Genomic DNA, 21,222 nt, shown 5'->3' with positions numbered 1-21,222 from the left:
AAAAGCAATGACTTGGCTATTTCTGAGTGCTATGTATTAAGATTTACGTTTCGTGGAAATTACAAGAATAAGTAATATATTTTATGTACATCAGATGGTACAATTTAAAGTTAGATACACAACCAAATAATATTATATAAAAAATACCACATAAGACATGACGTGTCAACAAAGACAACTGGACACTTTCAATCTAAATCATAGTGGCTGATTAAAACTGAGAATTGGGTTTAAATTGGCGAAAAATAGTTGAAATAGATTAAGTCTTTATCACCTAATTGTTATATTTTAATCATAATTTTCACAGTTTACTGGTAATAATCTTGTAAAACAGATCTTAGTCCCAAAAGGCCCATAATACTAACCTCAAAGTTTTCATAAGAAATTTGATGTTACTGTCTGTCAAGAATATGCAAATGGATTATTTGCAAAATAATCTAAAAAATTAATAGACTAAACCGTTTTCTTCTCTGTCGGTAGTGAAGTAAATACAGCTTAGTCAGATCAACTCAGAATAGAATGAGGGCCAACTTTCGTTTAATTAAATAGTTCCCGGCCTATAAAAAGTAGAAAGAGTTCAGTGGCACCAACTCATAAAAATATTTTGGGAGTGGGGCAGAACATATGTTAGAAAATCTAAGGGTGGGACAGCAATTTTGTTTTTCTTAATTTGTTTTTATAAGAGATTGCAAAAAAGGATATTTTTCTATGAAATACCAAAAAAAGGTAAACACTCCCACCACCTTTCCATCTAATTGCTGTCTATGAAGGAGATTTTGTATTTTAGTACTGATGTTTTTAATGTTAATTTCAGCCGAAGCTGCATAATTAGCTGAATTTCAAAGAAAATAGTAAGGACTGCAAAAAGAGACACTAGTGATAGATCGGAAATTAATAGTCGCACAACGTAACAGATTTGAAGTCAAGTCAAGACTTATGTTCAGAATCATCTGATGTATCTCTTCTGAAGACAACAAAAGTACCGTAACATTAAGAATGTCGTTTTAGTTTTAAATTAAGTTTTGTTCTCCTTCAATACAGGGTGAAAAATTACCATATCACTTATTTATTGCTCTGCCGCAGTGGCATTTTACCATAGGACGGTAAGTACAACTTAAACGGTGTGCATTTTTTTTCATGGGCTATGTGCCCCCTTGTTATACTTTCTATTACTTCTGGACGATTTTTGTATCCTATTCATTTTTTTTTGTATGTTGGCTCATACTGGCCCAATTTTAAATTTGCGGTACAAAATGGCGTTTGTCCTGATGGCATTCTTCTGTTAGCTGGAAAGGGGTGTGGAACATAGCATTGTTTTTGTATAATGGATCATACTGGCCCGATTTTAAATCTGGGGCACAAAATGGCGTTTGTCGTAATGGTATTCTTTTGTTAGCTGGAAAGGATAGTGGAACACTACATTTTTTAGCATAATGGCTCATACTGGTCAGACACAAAATTTAATCTTAAATGGCTTTTGTCTAAATGGTATTCTTTGGGTAACTGGAAAAGGGAGTGGAAGACTACATTTTCTGTGCTTATTGGCTCAGACTGGCCCGATTTTAAATTTGGGGTACAAAATGGCGTTTGTCGTAATGATATTTTTTTTTAACTGGAAAGAGGAGTTTTGCTTATTATATAAAATAAGTTACATTTTATCGTTTGTTGTATTGATGTTTTTTTTTTAATTGGAAAGAGGAGTTTTGCTTTTTACAAAAAATAAGCATTTTTTTGCTTAGTGACTCCTACTGGCCCGATTTTACATTTGCGATTCAAAATGGCCGTTGTCGTGATTGTTTGTCGCAATGTTATGCCTTTGTTAGCTGGAAAGGAGAATGGAAAACTACATAGTCTGAGCATATTGGCTCATACTGGCTCGATTTTAAATTTAGGCACAAAATGGCTTTTTCCATAAGGGTATTCTTTTGTTAGCTGGAAAGGGGAGTGGAACACTACATTTTCTGTGCATATTGGCTCAGACTGGCCCGATTCTAAATTTGGGGTACAAAATGGGGTTTGTCGTAATGATATTTTTTTTTACTGGAAAGAGGAGCTTTGCTTATTATATAAAAAAGTTACATTTTATCGTTTGTCGTATTGATGTTTTTTTTTTTAACTGGAAAGAGGAGTTTTGCTTATTACAAAAAATAAGCATTTTTTGCTTAGTGGCTCCTACTGGCCCGATTTTACATTTGCGATCCAAAATGGCGGTTGTCGTGATTGTTTGTCGCAATGGTATGCCTTTGTTGGCTGGAAAGGAAAATGGAATACTGCATAGTCTAAGCATATTGGCTCATAATGGCTCGATTTTAAATTGAGGGTACAAAATGGCTCTTCGTAAGGCTATTCTTTTGTTAGCTGGAAAGGGGAGTGGAACACTACATTTTCTTTGCATATTGGCTCATACTGGCCTGATTTTGAATTGGGGATACAAAATGGCTTTTTTCATAATGGTATCCTCTTGTGAGCTAGAAAGGGAGTGGAAAACTACATTTTCTATGCATACTGGCTCATACTGGCCTGATTTTGAATTGGGAATACAAAATGGCTTTTTTCGTAATGGTATTCTCTTGTTAGCTGGAAAGGGGAGTGGAAAACTAAGTTTTCTGTGCATATTGGCTCAGACTGGCCCGATTTTAAATTTGGGGTACAAATTGGCGTTTGTCGTAATGCTATTTTTTTTAACTGGAAAGAGGAGTTTTGCTTATTACAAAAAAAAGCATTTTTTTTGCTTAGTGGCTCCTACTGGACCGATTTTATATTTGGGATTCAAAATGGCGTTTTTCGTGATTGTTTGTCGCAATGGCATGCTTTTGTTAGCTGAAAAGAGAATGGAATACTACATAGTTCAAGTTAAGTTCTATTTATTTTCATGAAATAACAATAACAAAAACAATATCCCACAGGACTCAATGGCCCGTTATTTGGGAAACGGTATACAATAAATAAAGAATCATAAAACTTGTCATAAACGTACTAACCAACATCTAAGAGAAAAAAAATAAATAAACCATAAGAAACAATTAATAAGAAGCCTTTAATAAGAAACTTTTCATAGGTCTCTTAAAGGAGCCAAGTGTTGGTGACTGCCGGATCTCAGCGGGAACAAAGTTCCAAGCACGCCCCCCAGTGACAGCCAGGCCGAAGTCTGAACGAACCGAGGGACTCTCTGGAATCATCACGTCCTCCCAGTTATGAACCATATACAAATTTACTTCCCCTACTAGTTTAAGCAGTCCCGAAAAACAACATGGGAGATTTCCCTGGAAGTATTGATATGCCAACGAAGATAGCGATAAAACATAAATATCTTTGATTTTGAGGAGGTCAAGAGGAGTGTGTGTAGCCGACTGGAGAATTCTTGCCGCTTTCTCATAGAGATTGTGAATAAGAGCAAGTACCGAGGGAAATGTGGACATCCACGCAGACGAACAGTAACATATATAAGGGTAAATCAGAGAAAAGTATAAAAGATGGAGGATAGGGAAAGGAAATAAACGCTTTAATTTTCGGATGATCCCAAGTCCACGGGAAATTTTCACTCTTATTATTTGAACAAGCCCTTTAAATGATAAATTTTCATTCAAAAGAACTCCCAGGAATCGCGCATATCGATCCGGGGGACGACTTATGGAGCCTCTTGGTGTATGAAACTCAGTAATTGTGGGGCAGCTCACACCTTTACGAGAAAAAATAAGAAGGTAGGACTTTTTTACATTTAAAGTTAGTTGATTTATGTCAAACCAAAAGAGTATTTTCTCAGTCATTACTTGAAGCTTTAGAATAAGGGATGATTCCTGCAGCAACTAAAGTAGTGTCATCTGCAAATGCTATTAATTCTTCTCGACTATCAGGTGTGAACACCTACGTACTCAGAGAGTAAGATTTGTGACACAATCCATAGCAAACATTGTTAATTGGGGTATTAAAAAGTCGGTAGAGATCGTTCACATAAATGAGGAAGAGGGTTGGCCCAAGAATAGAACCTTGGGGTACTCCGTATTAAATCGGAACTTTTTCGTCTGTAACTTCCGTGGCGATAGATCTGTTAGTTAGGTATGATGAGAACCAAGACAATGCTTCCCCACGGACACGAACATGACAAAGTTTACCAATGAGAATCTTATGTGTTTGGCTGTCAAAAACTTTCTTTACATCAAGAAAAATGGTTGTAGGAATAAGATTAGAATCTAAAGATCGTCGTATAAACAGAAAAAGTCTATTGCAAGATGGTCTGTAGAATACTTTGCGCGAAACCCAAACTGATGCTGATGGAAAATAAATTTAGCTTCAAGAAATCTCACCAGACGTTTGAGCATTGCCCTTTCAAATATCTTAGAGAACACTGACAAAAGAGAGATCGGCCTGTAGTTCCCAGGATCCTTTCGGTCACCTCCTTTAAAGAGAGCTATAACACGTGTAAGTTTAAGACGTTGGGGAAATACTCCTAGTTGAAATGACCTATTAATCAAATGGTAAATTGGAGTGATAATCGATGGAAGAATAAGTTTAATTACTTTAGCAGAAATTTGGTCAAAACCTGCTGAAGAATTTTTTAAAGACAGCACAATATTTCTAATTTCCTACACCTTAACCTCCCCAAGAACAATTGGTTTCAAGCACGAGGGACATAAGAACTGCTTCCAAGACTGTGGCATAGAGGAATAAGAAACGCTATTGGCAGTTTTTTCCCTATCTCCGCAAAGAATTTGTTCATATGATGTCGAATTTGGCCTTTTTCTGTTACAAGTTGATCGTCTACAATGAGAGACTTAGGGAGACCTTCTGGTTTCATGGACGGCCGACTAACTTCCTTAATCACGTCCAGCGTCTTTTTTATATTTTTACCGCAATCAAAAAAAATCTCTTTGTAAAATATACTGTTTTAGCTCTGCGAATAATTGATTTCAGAAAATTACGGTACAACTTAAATGCTTCTAACTTAGCCATATTTGGTCTTTTTTTTACTCCTTCCAAAGGTTCTGCTTCCTTTTTATTGACTTTAGGACTCCAGATGTTAACCAGGGAGCTACAGGCATTGATCTTTTTGATCGAGGATTTTTTAAAGGAGCATTTAGACAGTAAGACGTGAATTTTTCCTTAACAGTGTCATAAAACCGGCCAAATATATCGTTATAATTGCCTAAACTAATATTTTCTGGTAAAGAAAAGCCCTATTTATATGTACCAAGATCTTCTTTCAATCTATCCAGCTCCACTGGTGAGCAGCAAAATCTCGGTTTATCCTGGGGGACTAATCTTTGTGGATTTTGGAGGATTTGAAACAGGGCTGAAACTGGCAAATGGTTGTAAATGTCAGGAAGCAGTACTTCATTCTTAATGGGGTGTAGCGATGAAAAAATATTGTCAATTAATGTTGCTGTTTGGTTTGAAATCCTTGTCGGTATGTTTATACAAGGAGCCAATCCCTAGGAAATAAGTAAAGACAAGAGATTAGAAGCCTGCCTAGATGACGATTTCGCAAGGTCAAGATTAAAGTCACCCATCAATATAACTTCATATTTTTCAGCAAAAACTTTCCTAAGAACGTCTTCTAATATTTCAAGAAATTCAGGGGCAGATCTGCTTGGAGAACGATATACTTCGCCAATTATTACCCTTTCCTTAGCGTTAATTGGGATTTCAATAAAAATTGACTCAAATATTTTTTCATTATTTATGCATAAATCATGTCTTAGCACAGCCTGAAAATTATTTTGGATGTAAAATCCAAGTCCACCTTTTTTGCTCATCTCGCGGTTAAGAAAAATTGACATATAACCGGAAATATCCAAATGTACCTGATTATTCACATTCAAAAATGTTTCACAGAGACCGATAAGTGCTGGGCACGAATCCGATAAGTGCTGGGCACGGGGTACATAATGATTGAATATCGTCGAATGAAGAATTTAGGCCCTGAACGTTAAGATGCACTACCGGGAAAACATCACCCCACCGAATTTCGGAGCCCCAAAATTTCAGCTCCTCCACAAACACGCTATCAATAATATTCTCAAAATTTTCATCACAACTCATATTGGAGGCTTTACCAACCGGATTATTTAAAATTTCATTAAATTAACTATCTTAAATTCATTATCATTTAATCTCCCTAATGTTATGTTGGCGTTAATCCCCAACGGAGAATCAAATTTAACCATAATTACTGACCAAAACAGGTGATCGAGAGTCATGCTGTAGTCGCGTGAACATTAGTGACGTCAACTGCTTAAAATTTCCAAGTAAAAATGCTAAGAAACGAACTTGACTATTTTGATCTGAAAAAAAAATGACAAGTAAAATAGCACTGGAAGGTTTAAAAACTGAGGGAAAAGAAAGAAAAATAAAATGGAAAAATACAACAAGACAAACAACAATAATGAAGACCACATTTTTTTTAATATATAATATATAGAGTGGAAGCGAGAACTCGCTAATGATCATGCGTCAGAATCAAAATCAGTATTGGCCGAGGGGAAAACTAAGGTAAACGGGTTGTAGCATGCGTCATCAACCTTGATACAATTGGAACTAGGAATCTTTTTGGATTCTAGCCATAATCTAGTCCTCTTTTGAACCACCTTGTTGTGAAACACTTTATCGGAGGCAACTTTACAATTTCTTAAATTATAAGCCGTGCTCAGAAGCTCTTTCCGACGTTTAGCCAATTCGAGTGAAAGGTCAATACTGATGTTTTTCTCCGTATTTCTTAGATTACCAACACTAGCCATAATATTATCCTTTTGTCGAAGATTTAAAACAGATACAAGAATAGGGTCCGATGCCGGGCGCGACTTTTGTCTGATGGGACGTTTAGCCTTACTTCTAAGTCTATAGATGGCCGTAAAATTAATATCCCTGTAGTTCCGTATCGACATTTCTGATAAAACATCATTAACAGTTTCTTCAATGTTTTCATTTTCCTTGTTGGGTATCCCATGGATAAGAAGATTATTAAAGTTTAGCGTACAATGGTCTAAGCATATTGGCTCATACTGGCTCGATTTTAAATTGAGGGTACAAAATGGCTTTTTTCGTAAGGGTATTCTTTTGTTAGCTGGAAAGGGGAGTGGAACACTACATTTTCTGTGCATATTGCCTCATACTGGCCCAATTTTAAAGTTGGGGTAAAAAATTGTGTTTTCGTAATGGTACTCTTTTGTTAGCTGGAAAGGGGAGTGGCATTTTTTGTGCATATTGACTCAACCTGGCCCGATTTTAAATTTGGAGTACAAAATGGTGTTTGTCGTAATGATACTCTTTTGTTAGCTTGAAAGGGGAGTTGAACACTACATTTTCAAATGAATTTTGAGTACAAAATGGTGTTTTTCGCAATGGTATGCTTTTGTTAGCTGATTTTTGTGTATTGGCTAATACTGGCTCAATCTTAAATTTGGGGTACAAAATTGCGTTGTCGTAATGGTCTTCTTTTGTAAGCTGGAAAGGGGATTGGAACACTACATTTTTAAGAGAATTTTGAGTACAAAATGGTTTTATTCGCAATGGTATGCTTTTGTTAGCTGGTTTTTGTGTATTGGCTCATACTGGCTTGATCTTAAAGTTGTTGTACAAAATGGCGTTTGTCGTAATGGTATTCTTTTGTTAGCTGGAAAGAGAGCGAAACGCTGCATTTTTTTGAACATTGGCTCATACTGGCCATATTTTAAATTTGGGGTTAAAAATAGCATTTGTCGTAATTTGATTTTTTTTTTTAACTGGAAAGGAGAGTGGAATACTATAATTTTTGAATATTGGCTCATGCTGGACTTATTTTAAATTTGGGATACAACATGGCGTTTTTCGTAATGGTACTATTTTGTTAGCTGGAAAGGGGAGTGGAATACTCTATTTTCTGTGCATATTGACTCAAACTGGCCCGATTTTAAATTGGAGGTACAAAATGGCTTTTTTCGTAATGGTATTCGTTTGTTAGCTGGAAAGGGGAGTGGTAAACTACATTTTCCGTGCATATTGGCTCATACTGGCCCTATTTTAAATTTTGAGTACAAAATGGTGTTTGTCGCAATGGTATGCTTTTGTTAGCTGGAAACATAATTTTATACATTTTTAAAAGATCTAATTTTTGTTTCCGTATGACGTCACTCATCCTCACATACCTGTAAAAATATCTAGAGCTGTGAACAAATTTTTGATTACTGTCCCTTTTTGTTCTCTGTATCAGGTCTGCGCTTAATTTTATGCTTTTTGGGCAGATTAAACTTTTGTTTAAATATAACGTTGCTCATACCCACTTACCCTGTTCAAATTTTTTGAGATGTGCATCAATCCTTATTTACAGTTCTATTTTATCCTGTGCATCGGCTCTGCACATAATTTTATAAATTCTTTAAAATATCAAATTTTTGTTTACATATGACGTTATTCCTACCCACTTAACCTGAACTAATCTCTGGAGCTGTACATCAGTTCATTAGATAAAAGAACAAGAAAATATCCGTACATTGTATTTGCAACTAGTTTACATCATTGTGTCCCAAAATGAAATATTATTATCTTGTGCCGGCGCAGTGGAAGAGTCTGGGTCTTTGAGTTCTAAAGTACTCCGGTTCAATCCCACACGGCGCAAGGAATCTAGATATATGTCAGCTATAGGATTATTCCTTTTTTATATTATTCCTTTAGCTTCCTGCTTAATTCGAGATGGAACCGCTGGTAAAAAGAATTTTGAATTTCTGCTTTGAAAGGCTTTTGCAAAAGCCTTTTTACTAAAGGGAAAGCCAATGTTCTGTGGCTCTTTGGTCAACAACTTTAAAGATCCGTATATGACCCTTTTGGTCAGTGCTAAAGCTCTATATTTTACCCCCTTTGACAGTTAATCGCTCTCTATAATCCCAACTATCCCCCCTTTATGCGGTGGGGTATAGCATGTTTTCTTTTGTCTCCTAATTGACAGCAAAAAAGGCATAATTGTTTGGTAAAGAAACGTTTTAAGGATATACACATGCAAATCAAGATCCATTTAGCAATTAATCAAGATAGGTGTTCTTGGTTCAGAAGGTAGTCGTAGAGTTTTCACGCTACCCTCAGATGAGCATGCAGAAATAAGAGCTGTGAGTATTTCCTCCTTCTTCCCTCCTTCATTACTATTACATACCTCTACTTTGCTATAGATTGGTATAGTATACTAAAGGTATAGTATAGATATAGTATATCTATATCTTGTATATCTATAGTATAGTATACCCTTCTCTGTACCATATCTTTGGGTATAGTATATATTCCTTTACTTTATTTATAGGAGAGGATTTCATTCAAATTACAAGAATAAGTAATATATTTTATGTACATCAGATGGTACAATTTAAAGTTATATACACAACCAAATCTATATATATAAAAATAAGTTGTCTGTGTGTGGATCTGTGGATGGATCAGGTGACGTCATGTTTGTCCGCATATGACGTCTGAATTATTTCACACTAATACAAAAGAAGAAAAAAACTAAAAAAGGTAAAAACTACAAAAAAAAACTAAAAAGAAAAAAAAAAACTAAAAAGCTAAAAAACTAAAAAAAACTAAAAAAAGGTAAAAATCTAATAACTAAAAAAAAACTGAAAAAAATAAAAAAAGGCAAAAACTAGAAAAAAATAAAAACTAATAAAAAAACTAAAAAAGCTAAAAAACTAAAAAAACTAAAAAAAACTAAAAAAAGGTAAAAAACTAAAAAAAACTAAAAACTAAAAAAGAAAAAAACTAAAAAAAAGGAAAAAACTGAAAAATAAAAGAGAAAAAGAAAACTAAAAAAATATGAATAAATATATATAAAAATAAGTTGTTTTCTGGGTTATATCTGTCTGTCGAGTGACGTCGTGTTTGTCCGCATATGACGTCTGAATTATTTCACACTAATACAAAAGAAGAAAAAAAACTAAAAAAGGTAAAAACTACAAAAAAAACTAAAAAGAAAAAAACTAAAAAAGCTAAAAAACTAAAAAAAACTAAAAAAAGGTAAAAAACAAAAAACTAAAAAAAACTGAAAAAACTAAAAAAAGGCAAAAACTAAAAAAAAAACTAAAAACTAATAAAAAAACTAAAAAAGCTAAAAAACTAAAAAAACTAAAAAAACTAAAAAAAGGTAAAAAACTAAAAAAAAACTAAAAACTAAAAAAGAAAAAACTAAAAAAAAGGAAAAAACTGAAAAATAAGAGAAAAAGAAAACTAAAAAAATATTAATAAATATAAAAAATATAAATATAAATATAATATAAATTAGCAATCAACAAAGCACCGAGACACAAATGACGACCGGGACACAGGGAGTATAAATGACGACCAGGACATAAGTAAAAAAAAAAAACTAAAAAAACTAAAAAAATGGTAAAAACTACAAAAAAACTAAAAACTAATAAAAAAACTAAAAAATCTAAAAATCTAAATAAACTAAAAAAGAAAAAAAAGAAAAAAGGAAAAAAATAAAGGAGAAAAACAAAACTAAAAAACGAATGTATATACAGACCGGGACACCGGGATACAAATGACGACCGGGACACAGGGAATATAAATGACGACCGGGACACAGGGACACAACTACAATGGGGACGCCGGGGGGCACAGGGGGATATAAATGACGACCGGGACACCGGGACACAAGGAATATACATGACGCCCGGGACACTCAAAGAGAAATCACAGACTGGAACACCGGGACACAAATGACGACCGGGACACAGGGAATATAAATGACGACCGGGACACAGGGACATAACTGCAAAGGGGACGCCGGGGTAAACAGGGGGATATATAAATGACGATGGCGACTCAGGGAATGGTCGATTAGCAATCACCATCAACAAAGCTCAAGGGCAATCATTAGAATCATGAGGTATAGATCTGAATACGGATTGTTTTCCTACGGACCATTATATGTTGCATGTTCAAGAGTCGGTAAACCTGAAAATCTATTTATATGCACAGACAATGGGACAGCAAAGAATGTTGTATATTCGCAAGTTTTACGTAGTTAAAAACATATATATATATATATATATATACACAACTACAATGGCGCGTAACGACTTACGCGCGCGGGGGGGCTTGGGGGGGGGGGCGCGAAGCGCCCCCACCAACTAGGTGTTGGGGTGGCGCGAAGCGCCACCCCAACAGCTAGTAATACTATAAAAAAATACCACATCAGACATGACGTGTCAACAAAGACAACTGGACACTTTCAACCTAAATCATAGTGGTTGATTAAAACTGAGAATTGGGTTTAAATTGGCGAAAAATAGTTGAAATAGATTAAGTTTATATCACCTAATTGTTATATTTTAATCATAATTTTCACAGTTTACTGGTAATAATCTTGTGAAACAGATCTTAGTCCCAAAAGGCCCATAATATTAACCTCGAAGTTTTCATAAGAAATTTGATGTTACTGTCTGTCAGGAATATGAGCCTTTGCAAAATGATCTAAAAGATTAATAGAATAAACCGTTTTCTTCTCTGTCGGTAGTGAAGTAAATACAGATTAGTCAGATCAACTCAGAATAGAATGAGGGCCAACTTTCGTTTAATTAAACAGTCCCCGGCCTATAAAAAGTAAGAAAGAGTTCAGTGGCACCAGCTCATAAAAATATTTTGGGGAGTGGGGCAAAATACATGTTAGAAAATCTAGGGATGGGACGGCAATTTTGTTTTTCTTAATTTGTTTTTATAAGAGATTGCAAAAAAGGATGTTTTTCAAGGAAATACCAAAAAAAGGTAACATTCCAACCACCATTCCATCTAATTGCTGTCAATGAAGGAGATTTTGTATTTCAATTCTGATCTTCTTAATGTTAATTTCAGCCAAAGCTGCATAATTAGCTGAATTTTAAAGAAAATAGTAAGGACTGCAAAAAGAGACACTAGTGATAAATCGGAAATTAATAGTCGCACAACGTTAGACCTCTCGTTAATAGACCCCTCGTTAGACTTTCTAATGCTTTTGGATGACTTTTTTATCCCATTCATTTTTTTTTGCATATTGGCTCATACTGGCCCAATATTAAATTTGCGGTACAAAATGGCGTTTGTCGTAATGGTCTTCCTTTATTAGCTGGAAAGGGTAGTGGAACACTACATTTTATCGCATAATGGCTCAAACTGGCCAAACACAAAATTTAATCTTAAATGGCTTTTGTCTAAATGGTATTTTTTTGTTAGCTGGAAAGGGGAGTGGAACACTACATTTTTTGTGGATTATGGCTCATACTGGCCGTATTTTAAATTTGGGGTACACAATGGCTTGTGTCGTTACGGTATTATTTTGTTACCTTGAAAGGGGAGTGGAACACTATATTTTCTGTGCATATTGGCTCAAACTGGCCCGAATTTAAATTTGGAATACAAAATGGCTTGTGTCGTAATAGTATTATTTTTTGTTAGATGGAAAGGGGAGTGGAACACTACATTTTCTGTACATATTGGCTCAGACTGGCCCGATTCTAAATTTGGGGTACAAAATGGCGTTTGTTGTAATGATATTTTTTTTAACTGGAAAGAGGAGTTTTGCTTATTACAAAAAATAAGCATTTTTTTTCTTAGTGGCTCCTACTGGCATGATCTTAAATTTGGTGTACAAAATGGCGTTTGTCATAATGGTATTCTTTTGTTAGCTGGAAAGAGAGTGAAACACTGTATTTTTTTGCACATTGGCTCATGCTGGCCCTATTCTAAATTTGGGTGAAAATGAAAATGAAGTTTCCCGTAATAGTACTCTTTTGTTAGCCGGAAAGGGGAGTGAAACACTACATTTTCTGTGCATATTGGCTCATATTGGCACGATTTTAAATTTGGAGTGCAAAATGGTGTTTGTCACAATGGTGTGCTTTTGTTAGCTGGAAAAGGGAGAGGAACACTACATTTTCTGTGCTTATTGGCTCACACTGGCCCGATTTTAAATTTAGAATACAAAATGGCTTTTTTCGTAATGTTACTCTTTGGTTAGCTGGAAAGGGGAGTGGAACACTACATTTTCTCTGCATGTTGGCTCTTACTGGCACGATTTTAAATTTGGAGTACAAAATGACTTTATTCGTGATGGTAATCTTTTGTTAGCTGGAAAGGAGAGTGGAACACTACATTTTCTGTACAAATTGGCTCATACAGGCCCAATTTTAAATTTGGAGTACAAAATGGCTTTTGTCGTAATGGTATTCTTTTGTTAGCTGGAAAGGAGAGTGGAACACTACATTTTCTGTTTATTGGCTCCTACTGGCCCGATTTCAAATTGGGGGTACAAAATGGCTTTGTCGTAATGGTATTCTTTTTTTTTTAGCTTTTGTTAGCTCGATTTTAAATTTTGAGTATAAAATGGTGTTTGTCGCAATGGTATGCTTTTGTTAACTAGAAAGGGGAGTGGAACACTACATGTTCTGTGTATATTGACTCAAACTTGTCCTATTTGAAATTTGGAGTACAAATTGGTGTTCGTCGCAATGGTATGCTTTTGTTAGCTAGAAATGGGAGTGGAACACTACATTTTCTGTGCTCACACTGGCCTATTTTAAATTGGGGGTACCAAATGGCTTTTGTCGTAATGGTATTCTTTTGTTAGCTTTTTAATAGCATCTATAAAACGCACACCATTGCTTCAAACACCATTGTGTTTGTAATTGCGACAAAATGGTTTTTGTACCAATGACAAACACCATTTTGTATTCCTAATTTAAAATCGGGCCATTACGAATCAAAAGATTGCTCTTGTAAAGTACTCTTGTGCTAAATAAATTGTGGGCACAAAAATCAGTCCGATATGATTATACAGATCGTGCTACTCCAGTTTGCCACCCACTACCGTTAAGACTCCACAGGTAGAGGGAAAGGGGAACCCTTCTGTCATATAATATTTTGTGGCTAAAAAATTTATCTATCATAATCAATTTACTTCCACTTCCTAAATCTATTTAGCTGTAAGATTTTAAATCATGGGGACGACCGTGGCTTCCTAATTTGATTCAGTTTCAAGCCTAGTAAATTTTTGCAAAGCGTAGAAATTGTCTTTTTTTTCTTTTCGCTATGTGTGATTATCTGTGTCTTAAGTATCTGACCTAGAAAGTTGAAGCTAGGTCATCTAATGACCTAATCAGCATCTCTGAATCAGCATCTAATATACAAAATAGCGTTTGTCGTAATGATTTTTTTTTTTTAACTGGAAAGAGGAGCGGAACACTACATTTTTTCATATTGGCTCATACTGGCCCGATTATACATTTGGGGTACAAAATGGCGTTTGTCGTAATTGTATTGTTTTGTTAGCTGGAAAGGGGAGTGGAACACTATATTGTTTTTGCGCATTGGCTCTTACTGGCTTGATTTTAAATCTGGGGTACAAAAGGGTGTTTATTGTAATGGTGTTATTTTGTTAGCTGGAAAAGGGAGAGGAAAACTACATTTTCTGTACATTATGGCTTCTACTGGCCCGATTTTGAATTCGGAGCACAAAAAGGCTTTTTTAGTAATGGCATTTTTTTTATAGCCGGGAAGGGGAGTAGAAACCTACATTTTCAGTGCGTTTTGGCTCTTACCGGCCCGATTTTAAATTGGGGATACAAAATGGCTTTTGTCGGGATGGTATTCTTTTGCCATCTTGAAAGGGGGGTGGAGCACTACATTTTCTGTGCATATTGGCTCATATTGGCCTGATTTTAAATTGGGGTTAAAAATGGCTTTTGTCGTGATGGTATTCTTTTGCCATTTGGAAAGGGGAGTGGAGCACTACATTTTCTGTGCATATTGGCTCATACTGGCTCGATTTTAAATTTGGAGTGCAAAATGGCTTTTGTCGTAATGTCTCTCTTTTGTTTACTAGAAAGGTTATTGGAACACAACATTTACTTTGCAACATGGCTCATACTGGCCTGATTTTACATATGGGGTAAAAAATGGCTTTTTTCGTAATGGTATTCTTTTTTTAGCTGGAAAGGGGAGTGGAACACTACATTTTCAAATGAATTTTGAGTACAAAATGGTGTTTGTCGCAATGGAACGCTTTTGTTAACTGGAAACATTTATACATTTTTGAAAAGATCAAATTTGTGTTTCCTTATGACGTCACTCATCCCCACATACCCTATACAAATATCTGGAAGTGTTAATTAATTCTTGATTACTGTCCCTTTCTGTTCTGTGCATCAGGTGTGCACTTAATTTTATGCTTTTTCAGCAGATTAAGTTTTTGTTTACATATGACGTTGCTCATCCTCACTTATCCTGTACAAATCTGGAAATGTGTATCAATCCACAGTCCTTTTTTATTCTGTGCATCAGCTCAGCACAAGTGTGCAGTGTCGTCTTTTGAAATTTCTGATTTGATGCCTATTTGTATTTTAATCGAATAACACTGTGAAAATTACAGAGGATGATATGAACTTTCTTCCGTATAAATTTAATGCATTCACTTAGAAATAATTTCCAAAGTTTTAATGACGCATCAATTTTGTTGTTATTCCAAGGGTAACTTTTTTTGTAAACAATGTAGAATTTTTTCTTCAACATGGTTTTTGATTTGATTTTTTTTTGTTTTGATTTTTTCTTCAACATAGGTTTTGATTTTGCTAATATCCCAACATTTTTTCGAAGTAAAATGTCCTAGCTACGAAGTTAAACTTTTTGATAATCAGATAACTTTGAATACTGATAAAACTTTATGTCTTCTCTCTTTCGTGAATCTTTCCTGTATCTCTTCGTTCAAAATCACCATTCGAAGCTAGGAGATACTTTCTTGATACACCAAGTTACTCTGCCCTCTAGATAATTTTCCTCAAGGTTTAGTTACTTACATTGCTTTAGTTAATTTTGGCCAACTTCATCTCGTTCAGGATACTTTCTTTAGTGTAGAAGCTGATAACGTTCATTTCGTCTGAAAGTACTAAAAGGTAATAACCAATTTACCCAGTTTTTGCAAAGTTTCCTAAAACTACGGGCAGAATTTTTTTCTCTTCTCAGTTCCCATCATACCGGTTTAGAACTGTCGGTTATAATTTTTTTTAGGAAATCGTGTAGGTTGAATAAGTATCGGAATCGTATGAATAGAGGCGTTCGCTACTTCTTGAACTGAACGAAACCTCTTTTCTATTTCACTACTTTGAAAAACAAGAGTCAAGAGCTCATATGGCACTTGTGACGATGTCGGAACCTAAAAGTAATATAGACACGTGAAATTTTGCTTATTCTCGAAGTCATTAAAGTACTAGAAATCCCCTCAACTCCCCCAAAGAGATTTGATCTGATCCGGTTATATAAATTAGGTATCTAGAACTTGTGCTTATTCTTCCCATCACGTTTCATCCCTATTTCTCCACTCTAAGCGTTTTCCAAGATTTCTGGTTTTTAAGATTTGCGTTTCCCCCTCCACCCCCCAATGTCCCCAGATCTGATCCGAATTGAAAATGGAACATTTGAGACGATATCTTTCTATATATCAAGTTTCATTTAGATCCGATCACCCATTCGTAAGATAAACATACCTCAGTTTTCACGATTTGTCATCGCTCCAGCCCACTTCCCCCAGATGGTTGAATCTGGGAAATGGCTGTTATCAAGTCAATTTTTGCAGGTCCCTGACACGCCTATCAATTTTCATCGTCCTAGCACGTCCAGAAGCACCGAACTCACGAAAGCACTGGAAATCCCCTCTAAACTCCCTCAAAGAGAGCAGATCCAGTCCGGTTATGTCAATCACGCATCTAGGACTTGTGCGTATTCTTCCCACACAGTTTCATCCCGATCTCTCCACTCTAAGCGTTTTCTAAGATATCTGGTTTCCTCCTCCAACTCCCCCCAATGCCAACAGATCCGGTCGGGATTTAAGATAAGAGGTCTGAGACGTGAGGTCCTCCTAAATATCAAATTTCATTAAGATCCGATCACCCGTACAGAAGTTAAAATAACTAATTTTTTCTCTACTCTCCGAACTACTTGGCCGACAGACAAGCGCCATAAAAATAGAGCTGTACCGATATCCCCTAGGAATTCCGTTAAATAACGGGGTAACCTGCGAACTGTCTGACTTGCACCGAGTATTAACGAACAGTAGACGTAGGCGGATGTGAAAATAACGATCAAAATTTTCATTTTGTTGATTAGAGACCTAAGGCAAATTTGCAATATAGACGCCCAAATTTGAAAATTTCAGCATATATTTCACGAATGGCGGACTTGTCCCACCCTGTTGAAATCGGAGTCACGCATGGATTTACAACCTGATCGGAGAGCACTAAGATGGGTCCTTTTGTCCACACCCTCTCGAATTCTTTCTCCTACTGCGTGCACTCAAATTTCAACTCCCTTTTGCCAGCCTTGTGGTGTCTACGCTTGGTCTCCAATTTCCTTTGGTCAACAATTCTTATTGTCTGCTACTGTTCCAGTTATGAATGCATTATGTACGAATGTGTGTCCGATCCCCATAGTGAAGGGTGCTTTAAACAAATTAAAAACACACAAAATGAATTAAAAACACAAAAAGTAAATTGAAAACACCCAAAATAAATTGAAAACACACAAATTACATTGAAAACACCCAAAACAAATTGAAAACACACAGAATACATAATAGTGATTAAAACTTTTAATTGAGACAGTAATTCAAAAAAATTGTAAACCCAGAAGTTTCACATTCGAAATCATTTACCAACGAAAAGAGAGAGAGAGAACCAACGAAAAACCCATAGCATACAACTGAAAATACTAGAAGTTGCATAAAATATACTAATTACATTGTTACAATTAGGTTAGTTATAGCCTATCTCATATCGTATCATTTTGAGCTGTGTGTACATTTTGTTATGCATCATTCAGAGGAGTATTCAGTAAAGTTTTTTTTTCCTCAGATTTGGTTTTTTTTTATTGCTAATATTTATTTTTTTCATATTGTTATCTAGTTTTCTTTACTTTTCTTTTTCTAATGGTCTCAAGCTGTAAAGCCAAAGTATTAAGGCGTTGCTATTTTATTCAGTGCTTCGTCGGAATTAGTAATTTTTCTCATTGTTGCTGATTTTTATAGTGTGTCATTTTATTTATAAATGGAAGGTTATCCTGGTCTAAGGAATTATTTATGCTCATTATGCATCGTATAAAGGGGAAGGAAATGTTCTGTGCCTCTTGGTCAAGAACTTTCAAGATCCGTTTTTGACCTTTTGGTCAGTGCTATAGATCTATATTTTACCCCCTTTGATAGTTAATCGCTCTCTATAATTCCAACTATCCCCCCTTTATGCGGTGGGGTATAGCAAGTTTTCTTTTGTGTCCTAATTGACAGCAAAAAATGCATTCTTGTTTGGTAAAAAAATGTTTTAATGATATGCACCTGCAAAATAAGATCCATTTAGCAACTAATCAAGTTAGGTGTTCTTGGTTCAGAAGGTGGTCATAGAGTTTTTACACTACCCTCAGCTGAGTATACAGAAATGAAAGCTATGTGTATTTCGTACTTGTTCCCTGCTATATTGCTATTACATACCTCTACTTTGCTATGGATTGGTATAGTATACCAAAGGTATAGTATAGATTACTATACCCTTACATATACCATACCTTTTGGTATAGTATATACCGATACATCTAGTTTATGGTATAGTTCAGAAGGGTATCTCTGCTGAAGACAACAAAAGTACCGTAACATTAAGAATGTCGTTTTGATTTTAAATTAAGTTTTGTTTTCCTTCAATACAGGGTGAAAACTACCTTATCACCTTTTTATTGCTCTGCCACATTGTCTTTTTACCGGTACGGTAAAATATATCTCTTACCTACATTTATTTAGTCCGGTAAATACAAATTAAACGTTGTGCATTTTTTCAAGGGTTTTGTGCCGCCACGTGGCAGACTAATTCTCGAATATTTAAGACCCCTCGTTAGACTTTTTAATACTTCTGAACAATTTTTTTTATCCTATTCATGTTTTTTTGGCATATTGGCTCACACTGGCCCAATTTTAAATTTGGAGTACTAAATGGTTTTTGTTCAAGTTCTCTTGTTAGCTAGAAAGGAGAATAGAACTGTGCTATTATTGAATTGGGAGTACAAACTGGCTTTTGTCGTAATGGTATTCTTTTTTTTTGCCGGAAAGAGGAGTGGAACACTATATTTTCTGTGCATTTTCGTACCGGCCCGATTTCAAATGCATGACTTTTGCTAGCTGGAAAGAGGAGTGGAGCACTACATTTTCTGTGCATATTGGTTCAAACTAGCCCGATTTTAAATTTGGGGTAAAAAATAGCTTTTATCGTAAGGGTATTCTTTTGTTTGCCGGTTTTGGGAGTAGAACACTACTTATTCTGTGCATATTAGTTCATACTGGCCCGATTTTAAATTGGGGGTACAAAATGGCTTTTTTCGTAATGGTATTCTTTTGTTAGCTGGAAAAGGGAGAGGAACACTACATTTTCTGTGCATATTGGCTCATACTGGCCAGATTTTAAATTGGGGGTACAAAATGGCTTTATTCGTAATAGTATTCTTTTGTTAGCTGGAAAGGGGAGTGGAACACTACATTTTCCGTGCATATTGGTCCATACTGGCTTGATTTTAAATTTGGAGTGCAAAATGGTGTTTGTCGCAATGGTATGCTTTTGTTAGCTGGAAACGTAATTTTATACATTTTTGAAAAAATCAAATTTTCGTTTCCGTATGACATCACTTATCACCACATACCCTGTACAATTATCTGGAAGTGTGAATAAATTCTTTTACTGTCTCTTTTTGTTCTTTGCATCATTTTATACTTTTTGTACATATTTTGTTTACATATGACCTTGCACATCCCCACTTACCCTGTACAAGTCTCTGGAGCTGTGCATCAATCCATACTTACGGTCATATTTTCTTCTCTGTATCAGGTCTGAACATAATTCTATACATTTTTGAAAATATCAAATTTTGCTTACACATGACGTTATTTCTACCCACTTAACCTAAACAAATCTCTGGATCTCTGGGATCCCCAAGCCCCCCCCCACCCCCGTGCGCGTAAGTCGTGACGCACCATATTAGTTACGCGCCATTGTAGTTGTGTCCCTGTGTCCCACCTGTGAATATAGATAGTTCTATTCCATTTTCTATACCACTCTATATTAATCAAGTATTCAATAATACAATCTGTATTAACATGTTTTTTTATGTTTTTTTAATGATTGATATTGAGCTGTGTTTTTTCTTTTTTTTCTCTTTTTCCTCTTTTTTTCAGTTTTTTCTCTTTTTTAGTTGTTTTTAGTTTTTTATTTTATTTATTATTTCATTTTTGTTTTTCTTTTTTTTAGTTTTTTTTTTCTTTTTACCTTTTTGCTTTTTTTCATTTTAGCTATTGTTTAGTTTTCTTTCTTTAGTTTTTTAGTTTTCACTTTTTTTACTTTTGTTTTTTTTCAGTTTTTTCTTTTTTTAGTTTTTATTTTCTTTTTTAGTTTTTTCTTGTTTAGTTTTTTTTCTTCTTTTTTTTCATTTTTAGTTTTTTCTATTTTGTTTTTTAGTTTTTTATTTATTTTTTTCAGTTTTTTGTTTTTTCTTTTTTTTTATTTTTTACTTTTGTTTAAATTTTCTAGTTTTTTTCTTCTTTTTTTAGTTTCCTTTTTTCTTTATTCTTATTTTTTCTTTTTTTCTAGTTTTTTCTTTTTTAGTTTTTTTTTTAGTTTTTTTTTTTTAGAGCAGAAAATGTCCTTTTCTTCCTTTCGCTATGCGTGATTATCTTTGTCTTAAGTATCTGACCTAGCAAGTTGAAGCTCATGGGTAGAATTTTAGTTGTGTTGATAGCATCTTCTCATTGTTCAATTAATCAAAACAAAATTTTTAATTTATAAACTGTACAGATCACAATTGACACTTTTAAAATTTCATGTTATCTTATACTCTTTAATTTTCACGCTGTTTTGTTTCCTCATAAAATGACAAACCTGGCTGTTTCGTAAGTAAAAAAAAAACAAGAAACAAAACACAAAAAAAAACAATAAAAAACCTTATAAAGCGGTCGTGTTTTCGATGGTCACGTAAACAACACGAGAATTTTCACGGAAATAAATAACACAAAAATCTACAGAGGCAGTGCTGCCTCTAATAATTTAACAGCATCTGTTCTGCATCTTTGTTGTTCTTTTTCTCTTTACTGTTATATTTCTTATGAACAATGCCGCTTTTGATTTATTTTTTTCTTAAAAATTTCTTGGTTCCTCTTCCTATATTGTGTATCTTGACAAATAATGTGTTTTTGGCATTTAGGGAAAGGGCCTT

At 34.8% G+C, this 21,222-nt stretch overlaps 1 protein-coding gene across 2 annotated transcripts in view; it reads left to right on the top strand.

Moving 5' to 3' along the window:
- Nucleotides 1-6,583: 6,583 nt before the first annotated feature.
- The window catches only part of LOC136039797 (uncharacterized), a 52,268-nt gene continuing 37,629 nt past the window's right edge, over nt 6,584-21,222 (top strand). Inside the window, exon 1 of one of the 2 annotated variants that reach the window (XM_065723676.1) lies at nt 6,584-6,683. The gene's annotated coding sequence lies outside the window, so the exon portion shown is untranslated. Of the gene's footprint in view, nt 6,684-15,738; nt 15,882-21,222 lie in introns of those variants that run through there. The other variant, XM_065723675.1, reaches the window with a different exon arrangement.

Source organism: Artemia franciscana, chromosome 20, assembly GCF_032884065.1.
Source record: "Artemia franciscana chromosome 20, ASM3288406v1, whole genome shotgun sequence".
Lineage (NCBI taxonomy): Eukaryota > Metazoa > Arthropoda > Branchiopoda > Anostraca > Artemiidae > Artemia > Artemia franciscana.
This window is presented reverse-complemented; position numbering and strand designations above follow the sequence as displayed.